Source organism: Spermophilus citellus, assembly GCF_964194105.1.
Source record: "Spermophilus citellus genome assembly, chromosome: 1".
Classification (NCBI taxonomy): domain Eukaryota; kingdom Metazoa; phylum Chordata; class Mammalia; order Rodentia; family Sciuridae; genus Spermophilus; species Spermophilus citellus.
The window spans coordinates 191,607,559-191,628,509 of NC_138182.1; the positions used below are offsets into that span (position 1 = coordinate 191,607,559).

Consider the following 20,951-nt stretch of genomic DNA (forward strand, 5'->3'; position numbering starts at 1 on the left):
TTCTTATTACCAGTGATTTATTCAGTCATAGACTTTAATCTAATATGCTTATATATGGAACAATGTGTTCAGCATTGAAAGAACATGGTTCTTGGCTTACAAAGATATTCAGTACAGTTGATTAAGTGAATGTGTGACTGGATAGAATGGCCTTTACCCTCAGAGATACCAAAGGGGCAGACTAGTGCCTGGCCACTAGTGAATAAGAGGTGCTATAACCTCTTTGAAAATATAACAGAATTAGGAATATTCTCTTTGGAGCCATGATGCCTTAGCAGTTTGATCTGTAAGAGAAAACAGTAGAGGAAAAAGCTATGTTGATAATGGTTTATTTTGCATTTAATTTTTCTGATATTTTGATTCTGTGAGTTCCTTCTTTGCTGTAGATGGGGACTATTACATATGTTCTGTGTAAATGCAGATGTCTTATAAATGCCAGTTGATCATTCAAGACAGTTGAGGGAGGAGATAGAAAACAATAGTTGGACGAGTTGGCTCAGGATAGGGCAGAGGCAGGGATGTATGTGAGTGAGATGCCTGTGTGTGTGCAGGGGGTGGACCTGAAGAAGGTGAGAAAACAGAAGGTAGAAAGGATTTTAATTAATCTGGAACAGAATGAGAGTCTAGCTTGGAGAAATGTGATCTGGGCTTCCCCTGGGTACCCAGGGGAAGAGCACTAGAAAGATTTGTCAGTAAGAATGAGGGACAGAGTGTAGTAAACTTGGGATAGTAGGGGAAGAAGAGCACTGGGAAGATGGGCATAACTCTGAGGCTTCTTTATCTGCCCCAGCTCGCCCATATGTCTCTTCATTATGAAACCTATCATACTTCATGGTGGTTATTTGTTTAAATAACCTTTTTGTCTCCTAGAAGGAAGGAGAGGGGCCTCAGTCACCTGTGTATCTTAGTTACTGAACATTGTCCATCATATAGCAGAAAATGCTGCAATGGGTGACTGATGAATATGCATAAGGTTAAGGCCTATGCAAGCTATCCAGTAAAAACTGAAATATGAGGGGTTGAGGCTGGAGTGGTGATGGGGATGATGGCAGCGAGTATATAACTGGCTTTGGGAAGTGAATCTAGAACTGAGAAGTAAACCTAAACAGACTCTAAACCATCCCTCAAGAATTTTATTTAGGGCTGGGGATGTGGCTCAAGCAGTAGCATGCTCGCCTGGCATGTGTGCGGCCCGGGTTCGATCCTCGGCACCACATACCAACAAAGATGTTGTGTCTGCCGAGAACTAAAATAAATAAATAAATAAATTCTCTCTCTCTCCCCCCCTTTCCTAAAAAAAAAAAAAAAAATTTATTTATTTCTTTATTGTAGTTCTAGGGATTGAACTCAGGGGTGCTCTATCCCTGAGCTATACTTCCAGCCCTTTTTATTTTTTATTTTGAGACAGGGTCTCACTAAGTTTTGGAAGCTGGCCTTGAGCTTGTGATCCTTCTTGCCTCAGCCTTTTGAGTCACTGGAATAGAGGTATGTTATGATGTCCAGCCCAGAATTTATTAAACATCTGTTCTGTGTCAAGTGTCAAGCTAGTCAGGACTTTTGGGTATGTTCTGTGTAAATGCAGAATGTGTATGGTGGTCCCCATCCATATGATGCTTATGGTCTAGTAGGGTGAAGGACAGGGTATCTAAGAAAGTAAAGTAAGTGCTTTGATAAGGGAAAGATGGGTTCTCTGGCAGCACTAAGTCTGCTCTAGTGGAAAGGATTGGGGAAAGCCTCCTAAAAGTATCTCTTAAACTGAGTCCTTTAGGATGAGTAGGAAATTTGTCAGATAAAGAGTTTGGGAAATGGTGTTCCATGCAGAGGGAATGACACATGCAAAAGCATGGAGTGGGAGACAAGATGACTTAGAGCAGTAGGAAAAAGTTTTATAAAGACAACTGTAGACAGGGTGAGGAAAGAGATGAAGCTGCAGTCATTGATCAGGGATGGAGAGTGGAGGGTTTGGGTGTAGAATTTGGCGTCTATCCTGACGGTCCAAGAAAAACATCGAATGGTTTCTAGCAGGGGAGGACAGGGTCAGACTCACTCTCTGGCTATAGATTAATCTCTCTAACATTTAGTCATGGTATGTACTCGTAATTTGCTGATGTTGTACCCCAGAATCCTTTGACATTGTGGTGAAGTCTGCCCATTTGCTCCAAATCACCAGTCTGACATGTGGGAGAGTGCAGCCTGTTGAAAGCCTGAGCACCTGCTGTTTGATCTCAGACTCACAGCCCAAGGCAACATTGCTGAGCCTGTGGCTTCAGGACTGCCTCTCCTCCCACCTTTTTGGCAGCTCTCCGCACAGCAGCTTAAAATTCCTCAGCCACTGCACCTTCCTCTGCTACATGCCCTCTACTAATTGAAAATTTTTATGATAATGTCATATCAATAGGAAAACTTTTGAAAAGTTGGGCTGAGAAATAAAGACCTCTTTGCCTTTTCTCCCTGCAAGGGAATTTGAAAATATAAAAATTCCAAGTTTTATGTTAAATATCCTTGGGGTTTCCTTTCCTTCCCTTTTAAAAGTTTTTTTTTTTTTTTCCATTTACCAAAAAACCGGCAGAGACGCTTGTGGGAAGATAATTCCTTTTGGCTGGAGCTTAAGCTCCGCATTGTGAGCTTTTTAATTTTCTTTCATCGGCAGTGGGTTGGGACCCAACTGTGCAGTCGCCAGAGCTCATCTCGGTTCTGTTGCTGGGCGAGTTATCTCTGTGAATCAGTATGTTTTCCCCTTGTACCTACCTAATGAAAGCCAAATTAAATCAATTTTTAATCAAGGAGATGAATGACAGGTGTTTCCTTAGAAAAGAAACCACAAGGCCCCAAAGTACTGGATACAGTTTAAAAAGTGAAGTTTTTTATTTGCATGTGTTCTGTTAAGTATGGCTTTAATGTCAGGCAAATAGGACTGTTAGAGTAGCATTTGGAAAGGTGCCATTCCAGGGAGATGTGGGAGAGGCCCCCTCCCCCCTTTCTCTTTGCAGTTTATGCACAACTGTGTGTTTCCAGCACTTTGCACAAGTACATAGTACATAGTAGTGCTTGGAGATGTCTGAATAAATGAAAAAGTGGTTTTTGAGCAGGACCTTCTTTCTTTCCTGTTGCCCCTCCCTGGAGTTCCTCAGTCTGCTATTTGTTAATTTCTTTGTACATTTGTTCATTATTCCTTCTGAGCTGTTATGAGGGACAACTGTAGGCAATGGGGTGAAGGGAAGGTTTCTGTTGAGTTGAGGCTGGGAGGCATAGTCAAACCTTTCTTTCCTCTTCAATTCCTATTTTGCCGTTTTATTTTTGAAAAGTAAGAGTTCCAAGATACTATCAGCACCAGCAACATCCTCCTAAAAATTGCCTTCTTTCATCTGCTTTGGTGACACAAATGTTTCTACCAAATGAATTTTATTATGGTAAGGGAGTGTTGTAGGGGACAGATGAGGCAAGGCACCAAAGATAGCAGGAGCTGTAGCCAGGTTCAGAGGGCACAGCTTTCACTGTAATAAATTAATCCCCTGAACCCTGAGTTCAGGTAGTTTCAGAATTTTATACCCAGCATGTAAGGGGAGGGGCTCAGAAGTTCACATGACTGCAGAAGTTCACACAAAAGCAGGCTTTACTTCAGTGTTTTGGGCAAGTTAACCCTTCAAGGACAACACCTGAGAAGGGGAAAGCTTCCTCTCCCCTTTCTTTCCTACCCCTGCCGCTGTTACCATGGAGCCCAATTGGTAGACTTCTCTTATCTTAGAAATGTAGATATCTCTGTGAAGCCCCAGCTCAAGGCCAGAGGCCTTGTTAAAGGATTTGTCTTTTTTTTTTTTTAAATCACATTTTGCATTTGCAAACACACTACTATACTGGAAAAATGTTTGTGAAAAACAGGTAAAGGGGTGCCCAGCACCTGGAGTGCTGATTTCTTCCAGGCCAGTGGCCAAAAAACAGAACAACAGGAAAAGAGGAAGTTTACCTACATTGAGCTCTTTCGTAGACACTCTTTTGCTGATAGTCCTAAAATCAATTATGGTGAAGATTTCTAGAGAAGCTTAGTTAAAATTTTCTGTGGAGGAGGGGGTGCCACTATAGGAGGGTGGCGGAGGGAATAGGGATGAAGACTTTTAAGCTCAATGGTTATACTTGTAGTTTGTCTTCCAGGGCAGGAAGGGGTGCAGTTGTGGGGAATCATGATTGCCTTGTCTGGAATTTGATTTTATTTATTTATTTATTTATTTTTTACATTTTTTTTATTGGTTGTTCACAACATTACAAAGCTCTTGACATATCATATTTCATACATTAGATTGAAGTGGGTTATGAACTCCCAATTTTACCCCAAATGCAGATTGCAGAATCACGTCAGTTACACATCCACAGTTTTACATAATGCACTAATAGTAATTGTTGTATTCTGCTACCTTTCCTATCCCCTACTATCCCCCCTCCCCTCCCCTCCCATCTTCTCTCTCTACCCCATCTACTGTAATTCATTTCTCTCTTTGTTTATTTTCCCATTCCCCTCACAACCTCTTATATGTAATTTTGTTTAGCAATGAGTGTCTCCCTTCATTTCCATGCAATTTCCCTTTTCTCTCCCTTTCCCTCCCATCTCAAGTCTCTGTTTAATGTTACTCTTTTCTTCCTACTCTTCCTCCCTGCTCTGTTCATACTTGCTCTCATTATATCAAAGAAGACATTTGGTATCTGTTTTTTAGGGTTTGGCTAGCTTCACTAAGCATAATCTGCTCTAATGCCATCCATTTCCCTGAAAATTCTATGATTTTGTCATTTTTTATTGCTGCATAGTACTCCATTGTGTATAGATGCCACATTTTTTTTATCCATTCATCTATTGAAGGGCATCTGGGTTGGTTCCACAGTCTAGCTATTGTGAATTGTGCTGCTATGAACATCGATGTGGCAGTGTCCCTGTAGCATGCTCTTTTAAGGTCTTCAGGGAATAGTCCGAGAAGGGCAATAGCCGGGTCAAATGGTGGTTCCATTCCCAGCTTTCCCAGGAATCTCCAAACTGCTTTCCAAATTGGCCGCACCAATTTGCAGTCCCACCAGCAATGTACAAGTGTACCCTTTTCTCCACATCCTCGCCAGCACTTGTTGTTGTTTGACTTCATAGTGGCTGCCAATCTTACTGGAGTGAGATGGTATCTTAGGGTGGTTTTGATTTGCATTTCTCTGACTGCTAGAGATGGAGAGCATTTTTTCATGTACTTGTTGATTGATTGTATATCCTCCTCTGAGAAGTGTCTGTTCAGGTCCTTGGCCCATTTGTTGATTGGGTTATTTGTTATCTTATTGTCTAATTTTTTGAGTTCTTTGTATACTCTGGATATTAGGGCTCTATCTGAAGTGTGAGGCGTAAAAATTAGTTCCCAGGATGTAGGCTCCCTATTTACCTCTCTTATTGTTTCTTTTGCTGAGAAAAAACTTTTAAGTTTAATTAAGTCCCATTTGTTGATTCTAGTTGTTAACTCTTGTGCTATGGGTGTCCTATTAAGGAATTTGGAGCCCGACCCCACAATCTGTAGATCGGAGCCAACTTTATCTTCTATCAGACGCAGAGTTTCTGATTTGATATCAAGCTCCTTGATCCATTTTGAGTTAACTTTTGTGCATGGCGAGAGAAAGGGATTCAGTTTCATTTTGTTGCATATGGATTTCCAGTTTTCCCAACACCATTTGTTGAAGATGCTATCCTTCCTCCATTGCATGCTTATAGCCCCTTTATCAAATATAAGATAGTTGTAACTTTGTGGGTTAGTCTCTGTGTCCTCTATTTTATACCATTGGTCCACCCGCCTGTTTTGGTACCAGTACCATGCTGTTTTTGTCACTATTGCTCTGTAATATAGTTTGAAATCTGGTATCGCTATACCGCCTGATTTACACTTCCTGCTTAGAATTGTTTTTGCTATTCTGGGTCTTTTATTTTTCCATATGAATTTCATGATTGCTTTATCTATTTCTACAAGAAATGCCGTTGGGATTTTGATTGGCATTGCATTAAACCTATAGAGAACTTTTGGTAATATCGCCATTTTGATGATGTTAGTTCTGCCTATCCATGAACAGGGTATATTTTTCCATCTTTTAAGATCTTCTTCTACTTCTCTCTTTAGGGTTCTGTAGTTTTCATTGTATAAATCTTTCACCTCTTTTGTTAGGTTGATTCCCAAGTATCTTATTTTTTTTGAGGATATTGTGAATGGAGTGTTTTTCCTCATTTCCATTTCAGAAGTTTTGTTGCTGATATACAGAAATGCCTTTGATTTATGCGTGTTGATTTTATATCCTGCCACTTTGCTGAATTCGTTTATTAGTTCTAGTAGTTTCTTTGTAGACCCTTTTGGGTCTTCTAGGTATAGAATCATGTCATCTGCAAATAGTGATAATTTAAGTTCTTCTTTTCCAATTTTTATGCCTTTAATTTCTTTCGTCTGTCTAATTGCTCTGGCCAGTGTTTCGAGAACTATATTGAATAGAAGTGGAGATAGAGGGCATCCCTGTCTTGTTCCGGATTTTAGAGGGAATGCCTTCAACTTTTGTCCATTCAGAATGATGCTAGCCTGAGGCTTAGCATAGATAGCTTTTACAATGTCAAGGTAAGTTCCTGTTATCCCTAGTTTTTCTAATGTTTTGAACATAAAGGCATGCTGTACTTTGTCGAATGCTTTCTCTGCATCTATCGAGATGATCATATGGTTCTTATCTTTAAGTCTATTGATGTGGTGAATAACATTTATTGATTTCCGTATGTTGAACCATCCTTGCATCCCAGGGATGAATCCTACTTGATCATGGTGCACTATTTTTTTGATGTGTTTTTGTATTCGATTCGCCAGAATTTTATTGAGGATTTTTGCATCTAGGTTCATTAGAGATATTGGTCTGTAGTTTTCTTTCTTTGAGGTGTCTTTGTCTGGTTTCGGGATCAGGGTGATGTTGGCCTCATAGAATGAATTTGGAAGAGCTCCCTCTTTTTCTATTTCCTGAAATAACTTGAAAAGTATTGGTATTAATTCTTCTTTAAAGGTTTTGTAAAACTCCGCTGTATACCCATCCGGTCCTGGGCTTTTCTTGGTTGGTAGTCTTTTGATGGCTTCTTCAATTTCATCTATTGATATTGGTCTGTTCAGATTGTCTATATCCTCCTGACTCAGTCTGGGCAAATCATATGACTTAAGAAATTTATCGATGTCTTCACTATCCTCTATTTTATTGGAATATAGGTTTTCAAAATAATTTCTAATTGTCTTCTGTATTTCTGTAGCATCTGTTGTGATATTGCCTTTTTCATCCCGTATGTTAGTAATTTGAGTTCTCTCTCTTCTTCTCTTCGTTAGCATGGCTAAAGGTCTGTCGATCTTATTTATTTTTTCGAAGAACCAACTTTTAGTTTTGTTAATTTTTTCAATAGTTTCTTTTGTTTCAATTTCATTAATTTCCGCTCTGATTTTAATTATTTCTTGCCTTCTGCTACATTTGCTGTTGTTTTGCTCTTCCTTTTCTAGGGCTTTGAGTTGGAGTGTGAGCTCATTTATTTGTTGGTTTCTTCTTTTTTTGAGGAATGACCACCAGGCGATGAACTTTCCTCTTAAAACTGCTTTCATTGTGTCCCATAGATTCCGATATGTTGTGTCTGTATTTTCGTTTATCTCTAAGAATTTTTTGATTTCCTCCTTTATGTCTTCTGTAACCCATTGATCATTCAGTAACATATTGTTCATTTTCCATGTGATGTAGGATTTTTCCTTCCTTCTTTTATCATTGATTTCCAGTTTCATTCCATTATGATCAGATAAAATGCATGGTATTATCTCCACCCCTTTATATTTACTGAGGGTTGCCCTATGGCATAATATATGGTCTATTTTTGAGAAGGATCCATGTGCTGCTGAGAAGAAAGTATATCCATTTGATGATGTTTGATATATTCTATATAAGTCAGTTAAGTCTAGGTTATTGATTGTGGTATTGAGTTCTATAGTTTCTTTATTTAACTTTTGTTTGGAGGATCTGTCCAATGGTGAGAGAGGTGTGTTGAAGTCTCCCATAATTATTGTGTTGTGGTCTATTTGATTCTTGAATTTGAGGAGAATTTGTTTTGTGAATGTCGCAGCACCATTATTTGGTGCGTAAATATTGATAATTGTTATGTCTTGTTGGTGAATGGTTCCTTTTAACAGTATATAATGACCTTCTTTATCCCTTTTGATTAACTTAGTCTTGAAGTCGATTTTATTCGATATGAGGATGGCCACCCCTGCTTGCTTACGAGGACCATGTGCGTGGTATATTTTTTCCCATCCTTTCACCTTCAGCCTGTGTATGTCTTTTCCCATCAGATGTGTCTCCTGGAGGCAGCATATTGTTGGATTTGTTTTTTTAATCCATGATACCAGCCTATGTCGCTTTATTGGAGAGTTTAAGCCATTAACATTCAGAGTTACTATTGATATGTGGTTTGAACTTCCATCCATGTTTGATTGTTTATCCTTTTTTTAAAAAAAAATTTAGTTTGTCTCTCCATGATTGTCTTTCCCCTTGCCCTCTGTCTTTACTGAGGCACTTCCCACTGATGGTTTTGGTTATTGTTTTTCATTTCTTCCTCGTGTAGTGTTTTGCTCAAAATGCTTTGCAATGCTGGTTTTCTGGCTGCAAATTCTTTTAACTTTTGTTTATCATGAAAGATTTTTATTTCGTTGTCATACCTGAAGCTTAATTTTGCTGGATACAGAATTCTTGGTTGGCATCCATTGTCTTTCAGTGTTTGAAATACGTTGTTCCATGACCTTCTTGCTTTCAGTGTCTGTGATGAAAAATCCGTGGTTAACCGTATTGGTTTACCCCTAAATGTAATCTGTCTCCTTTCTCTTGTAGCTTTTAATATTTTCTCTTTGTTCTGTATATTGGATATCTTCATAACAATGTGTCTTGGCGTTGGTCTACTGTGATTTTGTGTGCTCGGTGTCCTGTATGCATCTTCAATTTGTATATCTGTTTCCTTTTTTATTTCTGGAAAGTTTTCTGTAATTATTTCATTCAGCAAGTTTCTCATTCCCTTGGTTTGAATCTCTGTACCTTCTTCTATCCCGATGACTCGTAAGTTCGGTTTCTTAATGTTATCCCATAATTCTTGGATGTTTTTCTCGTGATTTTTTACCAGCCTTTCTGAGTTGGCTAGACTCTTTTCAAGATGGTATATTTTGTCTTCATTATCTGATGTTCTGCTTTCTACTTGCTCCACTCTGTTAGTGATACTCTCAATTGAGTTTTTAATTTGGTTTATCGTTTCCTTCATTTCTAGAATTATTGTTTGATTATTTTTTATAATCTCTATCTCCTGATAAAGATGCTTAACTTCTTCTTTTATCTGTTTGTGAAATGCATTCTCAATGTGTTCTTTCGCTGCTTGAATTTGCTGTCTTGTATCCTCTTTAAGGTTCCATTCCATCTGTCTTAGGTGTTCCTTGAGTTCTTTATATGACCATTTTTCTGATGACTCTAGGTCCTCCTGAATATTTAGGCTGTCCTGCGTTGTTTGTACTCCTTTTCTTCCTTGTTTTTTGAAGCTGCTCATGTTGCTTCTTGTTCTGTTTGACTGCTGAGTTACTGTTTACTCCTATAAATTAGTTTGATGCTTGGGAGGAAAGGTATTTGAAGGGAAGGGAAGAAGTCTCTAAAGAGAATGAGAGTAGGCAGGTAGAATTCAAGAAAAAAGGGGGGATAAGAAAAATGAGAAGACTAAAGAAGAAAAAGAATAGGAACTAAAAAAGAAAAAGATTAAAAAAAAATAATAATAATAATTTAAAAAATTTAAATTAAAATTAGTAGAAAAAAAAATTTAAAAAAATATTTTGTAAAAAAAAATTAATAAAACAACAAGAAAGAAAAAAATGAAAATGAAAGAAAAAACCTAAATAAAAAAAAAAAAGGAGAAAAGAAAAAGGAAAAAAACCCTAATAAATGCAGTCTTAGAGTTTGATTAACTTCTCTTCCAGTAGATGGCGCTGTGCCCACCAGGTCAAGTTTCTCCTGTCAATACGCGGGAACCAATCACTGTGCAGCAGCTCCTCCCAGACTGGGCGAGTCTCCAATCCTGAGTGTCTAGGGCCTCCTCTTGTGTCTAGTCACTTCCCACTTTTTCTCTAGCCAGGCCCCTCTCACCACAATACTGGCTACACGCCAAGTCTGCTGCTCCCGGGAGCCCTGTTTTCATGAACGACTGGGCACACTCTTCCAGTTTGCCATTCCCTCAGACCCTAAGCTTGTAGAGTTTGGGGCTGAGAATCCTCAGCGGCTTTTACTTGCCCTCTGGTATCCACTTCCCCGTAGGTGGTGCAAGAGACCTCAGCAGTCAGCCCTGGTGGGAGCGGTAGTTCCGCTTGCGGGACCCGCACCACCTCTGATTCCCTCGGGCTGGCTGAAGCACTCACAGGAGAGCTGGGAGGGGCTCTTAGAGTTTTCCTGATGTGTGGAGAGGCAAGGCTATGGGATCACACACCTGTTTCAACGAAGTTATCTCCTCCGCAGCAGTCTGATGACACGGTTTCCCTTTGACGGGAGACTAATTCAACGGGTGGGTCCTTCTCTCCCAAGCCCCGTTTCAAACCTGTGGCCACTACTTATGAAGGCTCGGTAGGCATTTGGAATTTGATTTTATAATTATAGGTTGGCTTCCGGCTCTGGGCTCCCAAGGTACTGGCATTTCTAGAGGATTCATGCTGGTACCAAACCTTCCCTGTAGCCCACTTTCTAGCTTCTGCTGCTGTTGAATGAGCTGCCCAAGTGCCTCTCTTCATCAGAAGAAAAAAAGTAACTTTTATTGAGAGCCATTCACAAGTGCTTCTGTGACTGGATGGTGGTGGGTATTCCAGAAACTCTGGGCTAAGCAAATAAGAGATCCATTAAAGTCGTGAGCCTTCTGCCTCCTCATTGCATTGCTTTGCTTGGGTTTGGCTTCACTGAATGTCTGTGGGGACTTCTCTCCCCTGGAGGGTGAGGGTGATTGGAGCAATTTGGGCCTGTGAGCAGGCTCATTGGGGAAGGGAGATATTTAGTATACAAAATTGATTATGTATAGGAGTGGATAGACTGGAAATTGGGGAAGAAAGAAAAGGGGTGTTAAGAACTCTTAGGTTTCTGGCTTGTACAAGAAAGCTAGGCAGCTCTAGTGGAGGATCAGGCATGTGGAGCAAGGGCTCACCTTTGGATATATACAAGAAGAGAATATAGCAGGAATAGCCTTCAGGGAAAGATGGCTTAAAGGCTGTGTTTCGAATCTCAAGTTGCTTTCCTATTCAAATGATCCACCGAGGTGGGCCATTGTTGGTTAGTAATACAGTCCGCTCTAGATTCTGTTTACTGGATCCTTCTGTTAAGGGAACTAGAAATGGAGAGTTTGCAGAACAAACAAACCACTGAACTGCAGGAAAAATAAAAGAGTTCATAAGAATTCCCAAATTTTTGTGACCGACTTCTCCTGATAGCAGGCTTATATTATAGCAGTCTTCTTTTTTCTTCTTTCTCATCTCTCCTTCACCATAATGTAGTTCTGAAAAGAAGAGAGATTTGCTAAGAAAGTACAGTGAACTATATGTTTGAAACCTAGCTAAACTGTCTGTCAAAGAGGGTTCTATCATGAGGTTACTGCCCATAAATCCTTTGCTCTAGCATATATTTGTTCCAATAAGTGCACTTCATAGTTTCACGCCTCCAGGCCTTCAAAAAGCACTCTGGTCTCTGGCTGGGATGACTTTCTCAGGGTCTTTGTTTAGCTAATTTCTCCTTTTACTCTTCAAAGCTTACCTTTTCCAGGAAGTCTTCCCTGACCCCAATCCCCTAAAGGAATCATCTTGTTCTCTCCTGCCTCAGGGGTATCTCCGACAGGGATTTTTTTCCCCCCTACTACTGGGAATTGAACCCAGGACCTCATGCATATAAGGCAAGTGCTCTATCATTGAATCACATTCCTGGCCCACTGACAGGGCTCTTTAACTCAATATTTGCTGTATAACTGCTGATTTGCTCATCTGTCTCCATTGCCCTCCTAGAAGCTCCTGGAGGACAAAACCCCTATTTATTTATTCATCACATCCCAGGCACCTGGCACATATCTGAGATACAGCATGTTTCAACAAATATGTGTGAAAGGATATATCATCTTCTGGATGTGTTGGGATGGTGACTGGATGTTTGTTTCCTAGTAGGCAGTACAGATTTCTTCATTTTTTTTCACAGTGCACTGAGTTTTGCTCTTTTGATAGGTCTCTTATATGGGAAGGTATACAGGTCTTTGCAAAAATATTTTTTTCTGGATTGGCATGACTGTTAACTGTTCATCTGCGGTTGAAATGGCTTTGGCATAGGTGAGGAATGGCAGGTAGTAAGAGAACAGCATGTCTGGGCTGTGTATGCATGGTATTCTCCTTTTTTTTTTTTTTTTTGGATGCTGTCCACATTTCTGTGAGCTACAACCCAAACATCTGGCTCTTCTGAAGCTGGGGCTCATGTCTGATTGTTTGTGGGAGTGTTTGCTTTTCAGGGTAAGAATCTGCAGTTTTAACCAAGTTTTCTCTACCCAGTGTTTTCTGCTGGCATCACCAGGGGCTGCAGTGGCTGTTTTAAGGAGAGCTGCCACAAAATGAATCCCTGAGCAGTGAGAGAGGGAATGGATAATTGGAAAGAGTTTCCTTCTTTTTGGAAGAGTAAGCCTTTAGGTAAAATAGAAGAAGATTTAGGGAGGAGCTGAGTGATTGACAGAAAAAGTAAGGCCAACAGAGTGATTATCCTGTAAGGAAAGTAGAATGAGCTGGGGTCTCTGCTGTAAGAATCAGGCAAAGGTCCACTTGACATTTCTCATACCCTTATTGCTCTTAAAATGATATTGTATTCATGACCCACTAGAATTGGGTTCAGGGAAATGGCTGCCCAAAATCTAGGCTCCAAATGCTTCATGATCCTTGGCCAGACATGCTCTGCCTGGGAGCAGTTAGTGAGACAAACTGTTTCCGGATATGTTAGATGAGCAGGTAGCTAGCATGCCATTCCCTTTTAGCAAATCTGGTTGGATGAGAAGTCTGGCTGGCAAGCTGTCCCCATGGAGACTATTGTGGCAGGAGAGACTTCTGGGGTCCTGCTGACATTCCCATCACGAGCTCACTCATTGGAACCCAGAGTCCCTTTGCATGTTCCATTCTAGGATCTGAGCTGTACCCCTGTCAGTTGCAGGCTGATGAATCCTGGCAGGCTGGGATTTGATTGGTGGCATCTTGCAGGGCCCCTTGACTCAACCTGCTGTCACAAATCCTCTTGTGTACCTTTTGTACACATGCCTGAATGTTTCATGATGTACCACTCTTAAGAACAGATGCCAGATGGGAAAAGTAACTCTCTTAGGTTTATGAGCACCCCTTTATAAAATGCACTTTAAAAAATAAACTGTATCCTGGTTTGGCATTTTTCCAAGCTCAGAATGTGTTTATTTGTCATGTTCTTGCTGCCCTATGAGGACCAGCAGAAACCATGAAGAGAAACCACCTCATTAGGAGACTCTAGAAGAAAATCAGGGCTCTCTTGGCATTTCCCCAGGGCTATGGGCTGCTCCTCTTCTACATTCTGCCAAGGCCACGGCCTGGGAAAAGCTCTATAGGGTAGTGTGCTCTGTGCCAGTGTCCAAGAGTCTAAGGAATTTAATTAAGCAACTAATAGTCTAAGAGGTGTTTAAAGTTAAAGTATGATTTGTTGACATTAAACATGGTTATTTAAGTATCAGTTAATTAGTGCTTTTTAATATTGCTTCTTGAACTCAAGTTTGGTTGCTGCAGTTGACATAGATACTTGATAAATGCAAGTTCAGTGTGGAGGCGTGGGGCACAGTTGAACATGGACTTGGAGGAAAGGAAGAGAGAACACATAATTTACAGCTGCTGAAATAATTCAGCTGTTTCCCTTGCTGATTGCTCTCCTCCTCTGTACTGCTGATGCAGTGAATTGTTAATGGAATAGGCTCTTGCTGTGCCAATCAGGGTTGGGATGAAGCTGTTTCGATGGTTGGGAATAAACTTGGGAGATTGAGAGGAACACTTAAAGTTTGAAACTAATGTCACCTTCCCCCCAACTCCAGCACAGGACCTAAGCATTAGTGATCTGAGGGCTGCATCTTCTTAGGTGAAAGCAGGCTCTAACCTGTGGAATGTTGTTGATTGGGTAATGAGGCACAATGGTGGGGATGAGAGTCTAGGGTTAGAGTTCACTTTATAGAGTTTCAAACTCAGTAGTCTATAGATTGTAAACACCTCTGTGGAATGTCTTCTGCTTAGAAAAAGCAGCTTTATATGTCTGCCTGGGCAGATGTCACTATTTTGGATAAGGTGTTCATCTGCGGGCTGGGGATGTGGCTCAAGCGGTAGGGCGCTGGCCTGGCATGCGTGCGGCCGGGTTCGATCCTTAGCACCACATACAAACAAAGATGTTGTGTCCGCCGAAAACTAAAAAATAAATATTAAAAAAAAATTCTCTCTCTCTCTCTCTTTCTCTCTCTCTCTCTTTAAAAAAAAAGAAAATTAAAAAAAAATTTAAAAGGTGTTCATCTGCTTGCTTGTTCACGTTGGCATTCATTTATTTATTTGTTCATTGGCCATGCTTTTATGGAATGTTTGCTGTGTGTTAGATCTGCACTAGCTAGGGATAGAACAGTGGATGAGGAAGGAGTCTATGCCCTCAGGGAGTTTATATTTAGAATACAGTTTGATGGATCTCATGATAGCTGCACAGAGAATTATGGGAGTATACAGAGGAATTATGAAATATGGCAAATAAAATCTATAAGGATATAATAACCACGTTGGGCTTATCCCAAGAATTGAAGGATGATTTCACAGTAGAAGATATAAATATAAAATTTGCCACATTAGTAGGTTAAAGGTAAAACTTAGAAGCTATAGAAAGCACACTTGATAAAATTAAATACCCATTCATGATAAAACTTACTGGTAGTTTAGAAAAAGAAGGGGATTTCTTTTTTTTTTTTTTTTTAAAGAGAGAGCAAGAGGGGGGGGGGGAGAGAGAGAATGAGAATTTTTAATATTTATTTTTTAGTTCTTGGCGGATACAACATCTTTGTTGGTATGTGGTGCTGAGGATCGAACCCGGGCCGCACGCATGCAAGTTGAGTGCGCTACCGCTTGAGCCACATCCCCAGCCCCAAGAAGGGGATTTCTTGACTTTGACAAAGAGTATCTGAAAAAACTATGGAAAATATAATTTTTGTTTCTTAAAATTTTAGAAGTGAGAACAACACAGTGTATCTTTTTTTTTTTTTAAAGAGAGAAGAGAATTTTATTTTTAATATTTATCTTTTAGTTCTCCGCGGACACAACATCTTTGTTGGTATGTGGTGCTGAGGATCGAACCCGGGCCACACGCACTCCAGGCAAGCGCTACCAGTTGAGCCACTTCCCCAGCCCCAACACAGTGTATCTATGTACCAAATATCCAGTTTTAGCAATTACCAACATTTTTAATGTGGTAAATTATATAAGCATAAAATCTGTCATTATGACTATTTTTAAGTATACAATTAAGTGGTATTAATTATATTCACAGTGTTGTGCAATCCTCACCATTATATGCTTGTAAAACGTTTTATCATCTCAAACAGAAACTCAGTACCCACTAAGCATAACTTTTATTACCTATTCCCTCCCCAGCAGCTAGCTGTTGGTGATATTTCTGTCTCTATGAATTTGCCTATTCTAGATAGTTCATATAAATAGAATATTTGTTTTGTTTGTGTCTGGCTTTTTTTTCTTAGCAAATGTTTTCAAGGTTCATCCATGTTGTAGTACATATCAGACCTTCATTTTTTTTGTGTGGCTGAGTAATATTTTGTTGTACATATGTACTACATTTTGTAAAAATCCATTTGTCAATGAATATTTGAGCATTTTTACCTTTTGAATATTTTGAATAATGCTGCTATGAACATTCAAAATAGAATTTGTTTGATTCATTGTTTTCAGATTTTTGGATGTCTTCCTTGAAAAGTAGATGTGGCAATTTTATACTTAACTTTTTTTCCCATAATTTTTATTGGTGCATTATAGTTGTAAATAATGGTGGGATTTGTTGTTATGTAGTTGTTCCTGAACACAATATAACAGTATAATTTGGTCAACATCATTCCCTAGTCTGCTTATCTTTTTAATGAACCACTAAACTTTTCCACAGCAGCTTTACTGTTTTACATTCCCACTAGTGCATGTATGAGGGTTCCAGTGTCTCTACATCCTCTCCAAACACCTGTTATTTTTCTTTTCTATAACATGCCTAGTAGATTTGAAGTGGCTTTGATTTGATTTCTTTAATGACTAATGATATCGAGCATCTTTGCATGTGCTTACTGGCCATTTATGTTTTTGGAGAAATGTCTATATGTAAGTCCTTTGACCATTTTAAAATTGGGTTTGTCTTTTTGTTGTTAGTTGTAGGAGTTGTTTATATATTATTGGTAGTATACCCTTATCAGATATGTGATCAGCAAACATTTTCTCCCATTCTCCTATTTGTCTTACCATTCTTTTAATAATGTCCTCTGCACAAACTTTTTAATTTTGTTGAAATTCAGTTTATCATTTTTTTTCTTTTAACACCTGTGATTTTGGTGTCATATCAAGAAACCATTGCCAGATAAAGGTTATGAAGTTTTTCCCTTATGTTTTCTTCTAAGAATTTTACTGTATTAGCTTTTTAGTTTAGATCTTGATTCATTTTTAGTTAATAGCACCCTTGCTAAAAATCAACTGACTGTAAATGTGAGGGTTTAAATCTGTTCTCTCAGTTCTATTTCTTTGGTTTTTCCTCATTTCGATACTAACTCTTTGTGGTAAATTTTGAAATTGGACTTTCAAATTCTCCAACTTTGCCCCTGATGCCATTTTGTTCTTTTTCAAGACTGTTTTGAGTAAATAGGGTCCTTTGAAACTCCATATTAATTTTAGTATGTGTTTTTCTGTTTCTGTAAAAAATGCCCTGGGATTTTGATAGGAATTGCATTGAATCAATGTATTGCTTTTGGTAGTATTGTTATTTTAGCAGTACTAAATCTTTTAATCCATGAACCCCAAATGTCTTTCCATTTATTTAGGTCTTCTTTAATTTCTTCAGCAGTTTTCATTATATAGTTATTTTGCCTCTTTAAATTTATTCCTAAGGATTTTATTCTTTTTTGATGGTATTTTAGATGGAACTGCTTTCTTAATTTCCTTTTCAGATTGTTCATTGCTAGTGTATAGAAATACAGTAGTAAATAAATACAGTAGTGTTGATTTTGCACTCTGCTACTTTGTTGAATTTATTAGCTCCAGCAAGTTTATTTATTATTTTTTAAGAGTCTTCCAGGGTTTTCTACATATAAGACTGTGTCATCTGCAAATGTAGATAGTTTTATTTCTTTATTTCTGACATGGATGCCTTTTATTTTTGCTTGTCTAATTATTCTGGCTAGAACTTTCAGTATTATGTTTAATAGAAAAAAGTAGACATCTTTACCTAGTTCCTGATCTTTGGGGAAAAGCTTTCAGTCTTTTGCCATTGACTATGATGTTAGCTATGGGTTTTTCATCTATGCTTCTTATTATGTTGAGGATATTTTCTTCTATTCCTGCTTTACTTAGTGTTTCTTGTCATGAAAGGGTATTAGATTTTGTCAGATGCTTTTTCCTTAGTAGTTGAGATGATCATGTGTTTTTTCCCCTTCATTCTTGTTTTTTTTTTTTTTTTAATTTTTTTTGTAGTTATAGATGGACAGAATGCCTTTATTTTATTTGTTTATTTTTACGTGTGCTAAGGATCAAACCTAGTGTCTCACATGTGCTAGGCAAGCGCTCTGCCCTGAGATATAACCCCAGCCCCATCCTTCATTCTGTTAATGTGACATATTACATTGGTTGATTTTCATGTTGAGCCACCCTTGTATTCCTGAGATAAATCCCACTTGATCATGTTGTATAATCCTCTTAATATGCTGCTGAATTTGGTTTGCTAATATATTGTTCATAATTTTTTGCATGTATATTCATGAGCGATATTTGCCTGTAATTTTCTTGTAGTGTCTTTATCTGGCTTTAGTATCAGAGCAATACTGATCTCGTAGAATGAATTAGGAAGTCTTATGTGTTCTGCTTTTGGAAGAGTTTGAAAACAATTGGTGTACTGCTATCCTTTTTAACAGGCTTTGCTGGCCAGTAGGTCCTGGGCTTCTTGGCCTGGAATTGCTTATTTGGAGCGCTGGTTTTGAAGCTGGGCCAGGTGAACTTTTTAGTATTTTTTGTTGTTGTTGTTGTTTGTTTGTTTGTTTTGATGCCTCCATCTTGGCTATCTGTCTAGGGAAGCAGCCATGCTGATGATGCAGACTGGAGTCTCTACTGGCAAACTGGTCAAGTTGTCAAGTTGGACTTTAAGACTTTAGCTTTTTCCATGTGTTCTCTTGTTTTCTTGGGCTGATGAGGTGGATGGTCTGATCTTGTGCTTGTTGAATAAGAGCCATCTAAAGGATCAGAATAGTTCTGTTGACAGTGGGGTGGATTCTGTGTGGAAAATAACATTTATTTGGGATGGGAAAGTAGTTTAGTGTAGAGCGCTTACCTAGCATGTGTAAGACCTTGGGTGGTTCAATTTTCAGCATCCTCCCTTCCCCTAATTTAAGGGCTGGGGATGTAGCTCAGTGGTGGAGCACTTGCCTTGCATGCACCAGGTCCTGTGTTCAATCCCAAGTACTGCAGAAAAAAAAAATTATCTAACATTTCAGTTTAAAAGACTCCACTTAATATAGCTTTTCATTATTCTAAGGTCACAAATGATCATAGATGTGACTACACATTTTTTCAAAGTAGTAATTTGTGTGTGTGTGTGCGTGTGCACATGTGTGCCCATTATTACACTTTGTTCTTCCACCCAACAGTATTTTATGTACTTGTATTTGTGTAATACCATGGTCAAATTTTTTTAAAGACTTTTTATTTTTAGTAATAGATGACACAACACCTTCATTTTATTTATTTGTTTGTTTGTTTATTTATTTAATGTGGTGCTAAGGATCAAACCCAGTGTCTCACCCACATGAGGCAAGCACTCTGCCACTGAGCCACAAACCCAGCCCCCCACAGTCAAATTTTCTTAAACCTATTTTCATGGTAGTATCATTCCCTATTGTGCTGTTTTCAATGACTTTTTAAAAAATATTGCTTTTATTTAATCAGCAGATTTTTAAATATACCTTTGTTTTATTTATTTATTTTTATGTGGTACTGAGGATGGAACCCAGTGCCTCCCACTTGCTAGGCAAATGCTCTACCACTGAGCCACAACCCCAGATTTTTTTTTGAGTACCAGACATAATGCTGGGCAAGATATAGCAATGGGGTTTGGTAGAGAGTTGTCTTTTCCTTTGTGGAGTTCCCAGTCACATGGATTCTAGTTGTTGCAGGCTTATGAACTTCACTGATCACCAAAGAGCTCTGAGCAGGATGAGAAGGTTGTGTAGTCCTTGGTACTGGTTCCTGTTATTGCCTTCTGAAATGAGAAGGAGATCTTTGCAGGACAGAGGCAGTTCTGCCCATTACTGAGCTCTCAGCATAAGTCCAGAATGAGAAATCCTGAAACCATGGCAGAGGGGGCTCTGAAATGGGGCTGCTGTTTCCTAGGGAGGACTGCTGTTTCCTAGGCAATACTCTGCTTAATATTTTTAGTGCGTGGTCATGGCAGAACTAAATGTAGTTTCTGATCCCAAATTGGTAATAAATGTAGACATATTTAGAGTCAGAAACAATGCATTTAAAATCCTCTGCTCCATCATGGCTGCCAATCTTACTGGAGTGAGATGGTATCTTAGGGTGGTTTTGATTTGCATTTCTCTGACTGCTAGAGATGGTGAGCATTTTTTCATGTACTTGTTGATTGATTGTATGTCCTCCTCTGTGAAGTGTTTGTTCATGTCCTTGGCCCATTTGTTGATTGGGTTATTTGTTTTCTTATTGTCTAATTTTTTGAGTTCTTTGTATACTCTGGATATTAGGGCTCTATCTGAAGTGTGAGGAGTAAAGATTTGTTCCCAGGATGTAGGCTCCCTATTTACCTCTCTTATTGTTTCTCTTGCTGAGAAAAAACTTTTCAGTTTAAGTAAGTCCCATTTGTTGATTCTTGTTATTAACTCTTGTGCTATGGGTGTCCTATTAAGGAATTTTGAGCCCGACCCCACAATATGTAGATCTGAGCCAACTTTTTCTTCTATCAGACGGAGAGTCTCTGATTTGATATCTAGCTCCTTGATCCACTTTGAGTTGACTTTTGTGCATGGCGAGAGGAGGGGATTCAGTTTCATATGGATTTCCAGTTTTCCCAACACCATTTGTTGAAGATGCTATCCTTTCTCCATTGCATGTTTTTAGCTCCTTTATCAAATATAAGATAGTTGTAGCTTTGTGGATTAGTCTCTGTGTCCTCTATTCTGTACCATTGGTCCACCCGCCTGTTCTGGTACCAGTACCATGCTGTTTTTATTACTATTGCTCTGTAATATAGTTTGAAATCTGGTATCGCTATACCGCCTGATTTACACTTCCTGCTTAGAATTGTTTTTGCTATTCTGGGTCTTTTATTTTTCCATATGAATTTCACTCTTGTACACTGCTGGTGGGACTGCAAACGGGTGCGGCCAATTTGGAAAGCAGTATGGAGATTCCTGGGAAAGCTGGGAATGGAACCACCATTTGACCCAGCTATTGCCCTTCTCGGACTATTTCCTGAAGACCTTAAAAGAGCACACTACAGGGATACTGCCACATCGATGTTCATAGCAGCACAATTCACAATTGCTAGACTGTGGAATCAACCCAGATGCCCTTCAATAGATGAATGGATAAAAAAATGTGGCATTTATACAC

The 20,951-nt window shown here is 39.0% G+C and overlaps 1 protein-coding gene across 5 annotated transcripts in view; it reads left to right on the plus strand.

Annotated features, from left to right (window-relative positions):
- The window catches only part of SIL1 (SIL1 nucleotide exchange factor), a 269,257-nt gene that overhangs the window by 30,670 nt on the left and 217,636 nt on the right, over window positions 1–20,951 (plus strand). The window contains exon 1 of one of the 5 annotated variants that reach the window (XM_081309503.1): window positions 10,854–10,873. The exons of the other annotated variants lie outside the window; for them this stretch is intronic. The gene's annotated coding sequence lies outside the window, so the exon portion shown is untranslated. Of the gene's footprint in view, window positions 1–10,853; window positions 10,874–20,951 lie in introns of those variants that run through there. 5 annotated transcript variants of the gene reach the window in all.